Consider the following 13,518-nt stretch of genomic DNA (forward strand, 5'->3'; position numbering starts at 1 on the left):
GGAAGCGCCTTCGTTGTTGATCCTCCTCCTCCTCTTCTTCCTCCTCTTCTTCTTGTCCTCCAAGAAACTGTGGTGGTGGACCTTCTTTTCTTGGTGGTGGGGGTGGTGGTGAGGTTGGACCAGCTGCAGCAACAAGTGAAGCCATTGTCTCCTCCAAAATAGCTCTTGCTCTCTCAATGAAGAATGTAAGAATGAGGAAAAATGGAGGGGGCTTTCATTATTTGGGGAAAAAAAAATTATGAGAACCAATGAAAAGTGTTATTCTCAAGTCACATGATCCGATGCGCTTACGTTACGCGCTCCGGCGAGCTTACGTTACGCGCTCCGGTCCGCGCCGCGAAGCGCTTCCGGGTGCGTTTACGTAGCGCGTCATAAGACGCATCACGCGGCTACGCAATACGTCACGCTTATGCGACGCGTCACAATGTTGTTTTCGATTGCGACATTGGCGCTAACGGGACGCTTCCCGATTCGCTCACCGGGGTGCTTCAAAATACTACGCTTTCAGGGGCGCTAACTGGGGAACGCACCGGGAGCGCTCCAAGACAAAAAAATATATATTTATATAAAATAAAAAAAATGAAAAATTGTAAGGACTGGTAGCCCGATGTGCATTTGCTATGTCTCAAGATATATGCTCCAGTTGTTTTTAAGAAAATTAACTTTAAAAAAATATATATTGGCCTACTTTTAGCTTTATTTATGTTAGAGCCCAAATGTAGCCCAATGTAGCCCAAAGATGGCCACCAGAGACAAAAAAATACAAATGTAGCCCAAACATCAGCCAGATGTAGAGCAAGTATAGCCCAATGATTGTATGTACCAGAGTGTTCTAAAGAACAACTAGAGCGCTAACAGTCTTACTTATAAAGTGAGACTTTTAGTTAGGAATTAGCATTAAAAAAACCTTGGAAATTCACTGAAAAAAACATAGGTTTCACACTAGTTATAGTTAGGAATTAGCATTTAAAAAAACTATTAAATTCACTGAAAAAACCATAGGTTTCACTCCAGTTATAGTTAGCTGGAAATTTTACTGACATAAAACCATTGAAATTCCCACGTTATAGTTAGTTGGACTCACTATAACTTGCACGTGTAATGCACTGCTGATGACATCACATATTACATCACTCATGACATGGTCAGTGACATCACTCATGACATCACTGATGACACCATCCTTGTGACAGAGTGACTGACCTCCTTTCACTGTAAAGTAACCCTTGAAACACATATTCAAAAATAGAAACTAACATTTACAAAAAAGTGGAGATACCTATACCAGTTACAACAACCAATTCAGTAATTCCACCATCTATATACACATCCACTCATTCACCAACAGTTCTATATAGTCATTCATACATATACTCACTTATCATATGTAGTGAGACACCTTTACATCCGTTAACACACCGACAGTCTTCCAAAACTTGCTCACACACATAATCACACATGCAAATAGACTATTGAACATCCATTTTTTTGCATATACAGCTATACACACACTACCACCTTACTTATAAGGAAACGTACACATACTTACTCTCTTAAACAATCACTTACAAAAACACATACTTATTAAAAGAATAACTCTTTCAATCTCTCACTCTCACATATACTCACTTATATACATCAATACTCACATATACTAGATTAAAACATATGTAGTTACTGATAAAGACACTAGTGAGACAGTCATTCACTTACTAACACATACATATACACACTCATTCACCCATACAGTCCGACACATATGCTGTCTTCAAAACACATACAAACAGTGAGTCAGTCATTGATGCATCTATGTGCTAAGTAATACCCCCACCAAATCAAACAGACAATTATAAAGATACTAAAAAAAACATCTAATAACCCATATAAACACACATGTAGCTACTCACCAACCCATGCAGCCACTTATACACAAAGTGAAACACTGATACATATATTTAAATATTTAAACATTTCTCGCTAATATATGTATTCACTAAGATACACTTAATAAGCAAGTTAACCAATCATTTAAAAAAAAAAAACATCCATTAAGACACTTATTGAAACATTTATTCTTCCATCGACCTTTACATATACATATATAAAACATGTTTATTTTTCAGAAAGACACACATTCACTGGATGGTGTCATCAGTGATGTCATGAGTGATGTCAATGACCATGTCATGAGTGATGTAATATGTGATGTCATCAGCAGTGCATTACACGCCAAGTATAGTGAGTCCAACTAACTATAACGTGGGAATTTCAATGGTTTTATGTCAGTAAAATTTCCAGCTAACTATAACTGGTGTGAAACCTATGGTTTTTTCAGTGAATATATATATATATATATATATATATATATATTACCTACTGGCGGTAGCCAGTAGGTATATATAGTTAGGATTTTTTCTCTATGGGATTTTTGAAAATTCTATGTCTAATAACTTTGGCGTTTGTGGACGGAATTGGCTGAAATTTTCAGGAAAATGGAACATTTTGTTTCTGAGCAGCCCCTGACAATTTGGGGGGGTTTCATCAAGGGGGGGACGAGAAAAAAGGGGAGTCCCAAAACGCGTTTTTCCCATGTTAATTTCCATAGGGCGGTTGGCCTCACTTTTAGCTCGAACGGCTGAATGGATTTGCACGAAACTTGGCAAAATTGTAGGGACTGTTAGCCCGATGTGCCTTTGCTAGGTCTCAATATATGTGCTCCAGTGGATTTTGAGTAATTTAGGTTCAAAAAAAGATATATATCTGGGCGGAGCCTAACCACACATCTGATCTGATTGGCTGTCAGCACTTCATCCAAGAAGTGTTGGCAGCCATCTTGGGACCAATATACATGATAGCACCTCATTAAAAAGCATTGTAGTTAATAGAGGATTTTAGGACTTTAGTTACATTATAAATCATTTGTTGATGGTACCATACTCGTTTTAGTAATTGTGGTGGGTTCTAAGGTGATTTTACCATGTGAAAAAACCTTCTGCTGTGATATCATGAATATTGTTTGAAAGAAAACTAATATCTCATGATTTTCCCACAGTGGTTTGGAAGGGGATCTATAAGCCAAACTGAAAGCATATTTTCTGTAAATTCACATTATCTTTCTCAGTCATGTGAAAATGAAGTCTGACATTCTCAGTAAAACATGTACATCCAACAAGGACAGAGACTGTCAGTTGATTCCTTTGTGTTCTACTGCAGCCTCCTAGAGTGTTCTAAAGAACAACTAGAGCGCTAACAGTCCTACTTATTACAAAGGTATGGCACACCTGAAGCCATCTTGATTGGAATAAAGTGGTAACTCTTAAAACATTTAATTTAAAAAGAAACAACATGAGGAGGTATATTTTGCAATAGAAAGTATGATTAGTGCTGCAGAATGTAAAATTAGGGCACATTTTGAGTGACTTCTCGAATCCTTTTCTATTTCATTAAAACATTCTGACATGCAGTCTCCCAAAATGGCCACCAGAGACAAAAGAGCCCAAATGTAGCCCAAATATCACCCATATGTAGCCCAAGTATAGCCCAATGACAGAATGTCCCAGAGTGTTCTAAAGAACAACTAGAGCGCTAACAGTCCTACTTATTACAAAGGTATAGCACACCTGGAGCCATCGTGACATCGTAGACTCTCTTGCCCCCCTCAGAAGAAAGGCAAAGCAAAAAGCAGAGCTCCTGCCCCCTGGTTTAACAACTCTCTGAAATCCCTTAAACTAGCCTGCAGACAAGCAGAGAGGAAATGGAGACAAGGCTACTCCGATTCGAATAAAGTAATCTGGAAAAACCATCTCCAAGCATATAAAACTGCCATTAATCAGAGCAAAGCCAACTATTTCTGCACTACGATCAGCAATGCCCCCAACAGTTCTAAAAGCATTTTTCAGATTCTCAAAAACCTTACCCACCCTGATTGTGCCATAACATCTACCCTTACTACACAAGCCCTCTGCGATAACCTTGCGCTATTTTTCAAAAACAAAATCAACACCATTATTCTTAATCTGAACTCCTCCCCTCCCCTAGGGGGTCTCATTACACCTAGAGCCTGTACTAGTGATCCTGTTTCGGTGCACTCTGATTTTCCTCTCATGGAAAAGCTGCGGGAGTTTCCCCCCATCCCAAAACCGGAATTTGAAAGGCTGGCACTTGGGATCACCTCCGGATCCCCTCTTGACCCGGTGCCTCCAAAAGTCTGGAAGAGTTTTGGTTCTGACCTCTTTGTCATCCTCTGCAGGATCTGCAATCAATCCTTACACTGCGGGCTTGTGCCATCCTCCTGGAAGGAGGCCCTCATCACCCCACTGTTAAAAAAACCTTCCTTGAACCCTGACTGTTTGTCCAATTACCGGCCTATATCCCTCCTGCCTTTTCCAGCAAAAATTGTAGAGCGCTGGGTTAGCACCTGTCTCTCCATTCATCTGGAGAAAAATCAGATTCTGGACGATTTTCAGTTTGGCGTTCGTCCTGCTCACGGGACTGAAACAGCTGTCCTGACAGCTCTGGAGGACCTTCGTATGCGGGCAGACAGGGGCCAGGCAGTAGCCTTGATCCTGTTGGACCTGTCTGCCGCTTTCGATACTGTCAATCATGGGGTCCTGTTGGAGCGACTCCGGACGGCTGGGGTAGACGGCACTGCCCTACTTTGGTTCCACTCCTTCCTACGGGACAGGAGACAGGCGGTGTCTCTCCCTCCTTATCAATCTATCTTCTCTTCTGTCCCCCACGGGGTGCCCCAGGGCTTCTCCATCAGCCCCATTCTTTTTAACGTGTACCTTAGACCTCTGATCACGTTGATAAAGGCACACAGGTTAAAAACAATCAACTATGCGGACGACACCCAGCTCATCCTCTCTTGGGAGGGAGAAGACTCTACCCCCCTTGCAGCCTTTCACGACTGCTTAAGGGAGACGGCTGGGTGGCTACACAATAACTCGCTGCAATTTAATTCCTCCAAAACGGAGGTTCTGTATTGTGCAGGAAGTCGCATTCCTCGGCAATTCCCCTGCGACTTTTGGCCCCCGGAAACATCAGATAAACCTCGGCCAGTTACATCGGTTCGCAACCTTGGGGCCACACTGAATGATAAAATGAACACTGAAACCCAAGTTGCTAAAACGGTGGGAATGTGCACAGCTCTCCTGCGCTCCCTGCGCAAAATTATGCCATTGCTACCCGCACAAGCTCGAAAGCAGATAGTCAGGTGCACCATCCTCAGTCACCTGGACTATTGCAACGCGCTGTTACTTGAGTCCCCAGTTGCCCTGCTTGACCGACTTCAAAGAGTTCAGTTGGCCGCAGCCAAATTAGTTCTGGGATGGACTAGGAGATCTTCAGCCTCAGCGGCCCTTGCTGAACTACACTGGCTTCCGCTTAAACAACGTGTGGCCTTCAAGTCCCTCTGCCTTGTTTTTAAAGCGCTCCATGGAGCTGGACCTAAACCTCTGCAGGCCATGTTCACATGGTATACCCCTTCCAGAGCTCTACGCTCAGCCTCAGCCCGTCTGGTGATTGTTCCTAAATATAACAAAGTCAGGACGGGGGGCAGATCTTTCAGAGTCGCAGCGGCTAAACTGTGGAACAGTCTGCCTCCTGATATCCGTCAAATCTCACAGCTCCTCCCTTTCAGGAAACGCATCAAGACGTGGTTATTCCCTTAGAAACAACCCCATCTTCCTGCTCCTCGCTATCTGTTCCCCTGAGTTAAGAGTATTCACCAGCGCCAGGAAACCTGCAAGGTGTTAGCCGCTTTATAAATGTTTAAAATAATAATAATAATAAATAAAGTGGTAACTCTTAAAACATTTAATTTAAAAAGGAACAAAATGAGGGGGTATATTATGCAATAGAAGGTATTATTAGTGCTGCAGAAAGAAAAATTAGGGCACATTTTTAGTGACTTTTCAAATCCTCTTCTATTTCATTAAAAAATTCTGACATGCAGTCTCCCAAAATGGCCACCAGAGACAAAAGAGCCCAAATGTAGCCCAAATATCACCCAGATGTAGCCCAAGTATAGCCCAATGACTGAATGTCCCAGAGTGTTCTAAAGAACAACTAGAGCGCTAACAGTCCTACTTATTACACGCTATTTTTCAAAAACAAAATCAACACCATTATTCTTAATCTGAACTCCTCCCCTCCCCTAGGGGGTCTCATTACACCTAGAGCCTGTACTAGTGATCCTGTTTCGGTGCACTCTGATTTTCCTCTCATGGAAAAGCTGCGGGAGTTTCCCCCCATCCCAAAACCGGAATTTGAAAGGCTGGCACTTGGGATCACCTCCGGATCCCCTCTTGACCCGGTGCCTCCAAAAGTCTGGAAGAGTTTTGGTTCTGACCTCTTTGTCACCCTCTGCAGGATCTGCAATCAATCCTTACACTGCGGGCTTGTGCCATCCTCCTGGAAGGAGGCCCTCATCACCCCACTGTTAAAAAAACCTTCCTTGAACCCTGACTGTTTGTCCAATTACCGGCCTATATCCCTCCTGCCTTTTCCAGCAAAAATTGTAGAGCGCTGGGTTAGCACCTGTCTCTCCATTCATCTGGAGAAAAATCAGATTCTGGACGATTTTCAGTTTGGCTTTCGTCCTGCTCACGGGACTGAAACAGCTGTCCTGACAGCTCTGGAGGACCTTTGTATGCGGGCAGACAGGGGCCAGGCAGTAGCCTTGATCCTGTTGGACCTGTCTGCCGCTTTCGATACTGTCAATCATGGGGTCCTGTTGGAGCGACTCCGGACGGCTGGGGTAGACGGCACTGCCCTACTTTGGTTCCACTCCTTCCTACGGGACAGGAGACAGGCGGTGTCTCTCCCTCCTTATCAATCTATCTTCTCTTCTGTCCACCACGGGGTGCCCCAGGGCTCCTCCATCAGCCCCATTCTTTTTAACGTGTACCTTAGACCTCTGATCACGTTGATAAAGGCACACAGGTTAAAAACAATCAACTATGCGGACGACACCCAGCTCATCCTCTCTTGGGAGGGAGAAGACTCTACCCCCCTTGCAGCCTTTCACGACTGCTTAAGGGAGACGGCTGGGTGGCTACACAATAACTCGCTGCAATTTAATTCCTCCAAAACGGAGGTTCTGTATTGTGCAGGAAGTCGCATTCCTCTGCAATTCCCCTGCGACTTTTGGCCCCCGGAAACATCAGATAAACCTCGGCCAGTTACATCGGTTCGCAACCTTGGGGCCACACTGAATGATAAAATGAACACTGAAACCCAAGTTGCTAAAACGGTGGGAATGTGCACAGCTCTCCTGCGCTCCCTGCGCAAAATTATGCCATTGCTACCCGCACAAGCTCGAAAGCAGATAGTCAGGTGCACCATCCTCAGTCGCCTGGACTATTGCAACGCGCTGTTACTTGAGTCCCCAGTTGCCCTGCTTGACCGACTTCAAAGAGTTCAGTCGGCCGCAGCCAAAATAGTTCTGGGATGGACTAGGAGATCTTCAGCCTCAGCGGCCCTTGCTGAACTACACTGGCTTCCGCTTAAACAACGTGTGGCCTTCAAGTCCCTCTGCCTTGTTTTTAAAGCGCTCCATGGAGCTGGACCTAAACCTCTGCAGGCCATGTTCACATGGTATACCCCTTCCAGAGCTCTACGCTCAGCCTCAGCCCGTCTGGTGATTGTTCCTAAATATAACAAAGTCAGGACGGGGGGCAGATCTTTCAGAGTCGCAGCGGCTAAACTGTGGAACAGTCTGCCTCCTGATATCCGTCAAATCTCACAGCTCCTCCCTTTCAGGAAACGCATCAAGACGTGGTTATTCCCTTAGAAACAACCCCTTCTTCCCTGAGTTAAGAGTATTCACCAGCGCCAGGAAACCTGCAAGGTGTTAGCCGCTTTATAAATGTTTAAAATAATAATAATAATAAATAAAGTGGTAACTCTTAAAACATTTAATTTAAAAAGGAACAAAATGAGGGGGTATATTATGCAATAGAAGGTATTATTAGTGCTGCAGAAAGAAAAATTAGGGCACATTTTTAGTGACTTTTCAAATCCTCTTCTATTTCATTAAAAAATTCTGACATGCAGTCTCCCAAAATGGCCACCAGAGACAAAAGAGCCCAAATGTAGCCCAAATATCACCCAGATGTAGCCCAAGTATAGCCCAATGACTGAATGTCCCAGAGTGTTCTAAAGAACAACTAGAGCGCTAACAGTCCTACTTATTACAAAGGTATGGCACACCTGAAGCCATCTTGATTGGAATAAAGTGGTAACTCTTAAAACATTTAATTTAAAAAGGAACAAAATGAGGGGGTATATTTTGCCATATGAATTATGATTAGTGCTGCAGAAAGAAAAATTAGGGCACATTTTGAGTGACTTCTCAAACCCTCTTCAATTTCATTAAAAAATTCTGACATACAGTCTCCCAAGATGGCCACCAGAGACAAAAGAGCCTAAATGTAGCCCAAATATCACCCAGATGTACCCCAAGTATAGCCCAATGACAGAATGTCCCAGAGTGTTCTAAAGAACAACTAGAGCGCTAACAGTCTTACTTATGACAAAAGTATGGCACACCAGAAGCCATCTTGATTGGAATGAAGTGGTAAGTCTGAAACACTCAATTTAAAAAGGAACAACATGAGGGGGTTAATTTTGCCATAGAAAGTATGATTAGTGCTTCAGAAAGAAAAATTAGGGATCATTTTGAGTGACTTCTCAAATCCTCTTCTATTTCATTAAAAAAATTCTGACATGCAGACTGAAACATGCACTTTGAATACCAGCAGCAGACGTCCCTGGTGAGCAGTAGCTTTACTACAGTGATCTAATGTGCAACTAGAGTGCTAACATTCAGAATTTATGGCAAATGTGTGACACATCTGAATGCCTTCTTGATGGAACCAAAGTAAACAAGCATTGAAAATGCAATAGATCTCGCCCTCGTTTAAGTTAAAGCCATTCTGTTTGTAATGAGGTGGCTTTTTAGCTTTGCTTTTATTAGTGTTTTTTCAACTTTCATGTAAATAACATGCATCTGTATGCATATAAGTATATGTATGCATGCATTTATGTTTGTATTTATATAGATATACAGATGATATATGTTTATATATGTATGTATATATATATATTCACTGAAAAAACCATAGGCTATAGACCATATATAGTTAGGAATTAGCATTTACAAAACCTTGAAAATTCACTGAAAAAACCATAGGTTATAGACCATATATAGTTAGGAATTAGCATTTACAAAACCTTGAAAATTCACTGAAAAAACCATAGGTTATAGACCATATATAGTTAGGAATTAGCATTTACAAAACCTTATTTTACTCGCATAAAACCATTGAAATTTGCATATATAGTTAGTTGCGCTAACTATATATCGCGCACCCGCAATCCACTGCTGATGATGTCACATATTACATCATTCATGACATGGTCAGTGACATCACTGATGACATCTCAAATGACATCACTGATGACATCACTGATGACAACATACAGTGACTGTATGTTTCTGTAAAGTTAAAATATGTCTTACATATTGAAGAATGAGTGGATATATAAGTATCTGGATGAAGGATTTAGTAGGTGCATGACTGACTGAATGAGTGAGTGATTAAATGTGTCTCACTGAGTGCATGGGTTAGTGACTAAACTGTCTTAATTTGTGCATCATTATGTCTGTTGTTCTGTAAACTGCTGCATGTGTTGATCAGTAGCTATATGAGTAAGTATATGGGTTATTGATTGGTTGCACAAGTATTTGTATGGGAGAGTGAGTGTGTGTGTGGGGGTGGCTGGGAGGTGTGTGACTCTGTGCATACATGTGCGAACAGTTGATTCACTAGATCTATGGGTTCAAAACTGCATGTGGAAACAGCTGTATGGGTGGTTGACTGTGTACGAGTGTATTGGTGAGTGAATGGATATCTCAGTGCTACATGTCAAAGTAAGTACATATGTAAAACACAGTACATGTGAGAGTTCACATATATAAGTTACTGTGCATAAGAGCCAGTGAATGTGTGAGTGGCTGTATGGATCATTGTGAACTTGTATCAGGGATTGTATAAAAGAGTAAATATGTGTTAGTATATGTTCGAATGAGTAAGGTGTGTATAACTGTATAGTTGAGGAAATGGAGGTGTGATTGATTCTTTGCATGACTGACTAGGTGTGTGAGTAACTCCATGGATGAGTGACAGTCTGTGAGTGTCTGTTTACACTGAGTGTATCTAAGGTTATATCAGAGTCTGAAGAGGTTCATCGTATAATCACATGAATGATGTCCTCAGTGATGTGATCAGTAATGTCAAATGAGATGTCATCAGTGATGTCATCAGTGATGTCATTTGAGATGTCATCAGTGATGTCATCAGTGATGTCATTTGAGATGTCATCAGTGATGTCACTGACCATGTCATGAATGATGTAATATGTGACATCATCAGCAGTGGATTGCGGGTGCGCGATATATAGTTAGCGCAACTAACTATATATGCGAATTTCAATGGTTTTATGCGAGTAAAATAAGGTTTTGTAAATGCTAATTCCTAACTATATATGGTCTATAACCTATGGTTTTTTCAGTGAATTTTCAAGGTTTTGTAAATGCTAATTCCTAACTATATATGGTCTATAACCTATGGTTTTTTCAGTGAATTTCAATGGTTTTTTAATCGCAAATATCTATAGCTGTAACATATGTTCCTATTCTAATTCACAAATATATTTTATATATATTTGTATCATATTTTTTTAATTCAATTTATATGATAGTTTAAATTATTTTTTCTTGTTTTGCTGCCGATCCGCGAAACGGTAAACGTTCCGTTAGTGCAAATACCGCGTTAGAAAGGCACATCGCGATGCGTCCCGTAAACGCAACATATCGCGTTACTACGTAATGTCCCTTAAGATGTTCTGCATTAGCGCACCCGGAAGCGTTCTGGAAAGCGAACCAAGGCGCAAAACGTAAAGGCTCGGAATCGATCCGAGGCGCAGCGCGGAACGCGGAACGTAAGCATAACAGGTCATGTGACTTGTTTATAAAACTTTTCATTGGTTCATTTTACTTTTAGTTTCCTAATGATGGAACGCTTGATCATATGACGTAAAATAAACACTTTTCATTGGTCTAGAACATTTTCTTTTCTCAAATGATGAAAGTCCCACCTTTTTTCCTCACTCCGACTTTCATTTTTATGAGAGAAAGACCTGTTTTTGTTTGCTAAGACATGGCATTTGTATTAGCTGCAGCTGGTGGATCTCCACCACCTCCACCACCACCAAAGAAGAGAGGATCGACTAGCCAGGTCATCTTCAACCAGGAAGAAGAAGAAGAGGAAGACGAGGAACAGGAGCAAGGGACAAGTGGCTTTCTGAAAGAAATGCCAAGAACGTCCCATATCAAAGTGAATTTTATCTGGCAATTTTTTTCTCATCCTTCTCATGAAAAGAAAGTTAATGCCAGATACGTTACCTGCCTCATCTGCAAAAAAAAACTCTCGAGAGGGACCGAAAAAAAATATAGCTATGGTAATCATACCATGCATCGGCACATGGAGAGGTGGCACCCTCTTAATTATTCTAAAGCACAACTTCGAGATCTGATGGATAACCCCCGACCGGCTAAAATATCCACCAATGACTTAGCAATAAGTGAGTCAGAGGCAAGAGAAACGGTCCCAAATCTCCAAAAGAACTTTGGGCAGATGAGATTTACACGTCTAGCATGTGGAAAATTCATTTCATGCGGAGAGATGAGTATTACTTTAATAAATACATCATTTGAAAATCATCAATGTCCAAAACGTCCAAGAAAGTAATTTTTTTTTTGTTGCTCCTGTTGAGCCCTTTGAAGTGAATCATTTTTGTTTCCCCTTCCTCAAAAAAAACACAAAAAAAATATAAAACATCAAAAAGAATAAAAAAAAGTTATTTTCAGAACTACCTTCCCTTTTTAAAAAAATTGCTAGAATGTTTAGCACTCTAGCATCCTCTATTTCTTTTGATTCGCTTCCCGGTTAGCGTTCGGGTACGCGAACCGGGAGCGAACTAAAAAAAATATTTTTTAAAAAAAGACGAATAAATAAACAGAGAGTAATGTGAAAAGAAAGACAAATAGAGGGAGTAACACACAGTTACTGTTGAAAGAGGGAATGATAGAAGAAGTGAAAAGAGTAGTATAAGTAAGTAAAAGAAAAAGAAATGAAGGAAGTAGCAAAGACAGGAAACTAAGGGTTAAAGAAAAGAAGCAGTGGAACTAATAAAAGTTAAATCTGATAGACATGTAACGTAAAGAGTACTAAACACTTAACTTTTAATTGTCATTACCGTACTAAATTATCTTTTTTATACTTTTAATCTGTGTAAGAAAGAACAAAAAAATTTAAATTAATAGAAGGTGGTAAAAAAAGTGTGAGCATGAGACAAAATGAATGTTAAATGTTAAATGTGGTATACTTGTAAAGCGCACAGCTGCCCCAGCAAGAGGCGTCCCAGCGCTGTATACCGCTGGGGAACCCATCCTGGCTTTCCCTGAGAGATGATCCCTCCTGGGCATCCCCAAGGTGAAGCCAGGCATCCCCGGAACTGATGGGGCCGTTAGTAGAGATTAAGCAAGCTATTGCCCAGAGTTGCTGAGTGGGACCCATGGTTGGAATAGGCACCGAGGCGAGAATTATCGAGACCGCTGACGATGGCCCAAGACCCTGCCACGTCAGGAATTGAACCCTGGTCCCGGGCTGACCTCTGCTTCCGGGTCTACCACCTCTAACCAGTGAGCCACACCAATCCATATATATATTAGAAATCACAATTCAAAGTAGAAAATTAATTAAACATATTTAATGGTTTATTTTTGCTGTTATCAGAAAATATCAAATTTCACTGAAAACAGTGAGTTAAAGGTATTCATCATATAACAGCGAGGAAAAAAAACACAATCAAAATGATTGTGTTTAAAAAACCCAAATAATATAACTAAGCAGAAATAGGAACTTCTCCAAAGTAACTTACTTGCTATGACGTCAAAGGATATCCTATGAACAGCTTATACTCTGTTGTGCTGTTACTATTTTCTGCCCGCCACTTTCTGAAAGATAAACTCAATTGTTTTAAGAAAACTGAGACATACAAAGCAATTTGAAACAGCACACTAAATTACAGCAACACCTAGAATCATTCTAGTCCAATTACCTACCCTAAATTCTGACTTCAAAAAACAAGTCAAAAGGCAACATTGCTTCATAGTCAATTAGTAATGTTTGCTGAAAGACTAGCCATTTTATAAATTTTAAATAAGCTATGTAATATCCAGATGTTGTCAAAGGACCAGTATATTATATAATAGCTGCAGTTGCAAATGTTCTTCCTGAAATCGATGACTATGTAGCCAAAACATTTTTAATTAGACTGGACAACTTATTTTCTTCCAGTTTATGTAGTTGAAATTGTAAAATGACATTTCATCCATAAGTTTCCATAAATAATGTGGACAGCATTGCAGACTTACATTTCCTCTACTCC

Source organism: Lissotriton vulgaris, chromosome 1_1 (assembly GCF_964263255.1).
Source record: "Lissotriton vulgaris chromosome 1_1, aLisVul1.2, whole genome shotgun sequence".
Lineage (NCBI taxonomy): Eukaryota > Metazoa > Chordata > Amphibia > Caudata > Salamandridae > Lissotriton > Lissotriton vulgaris.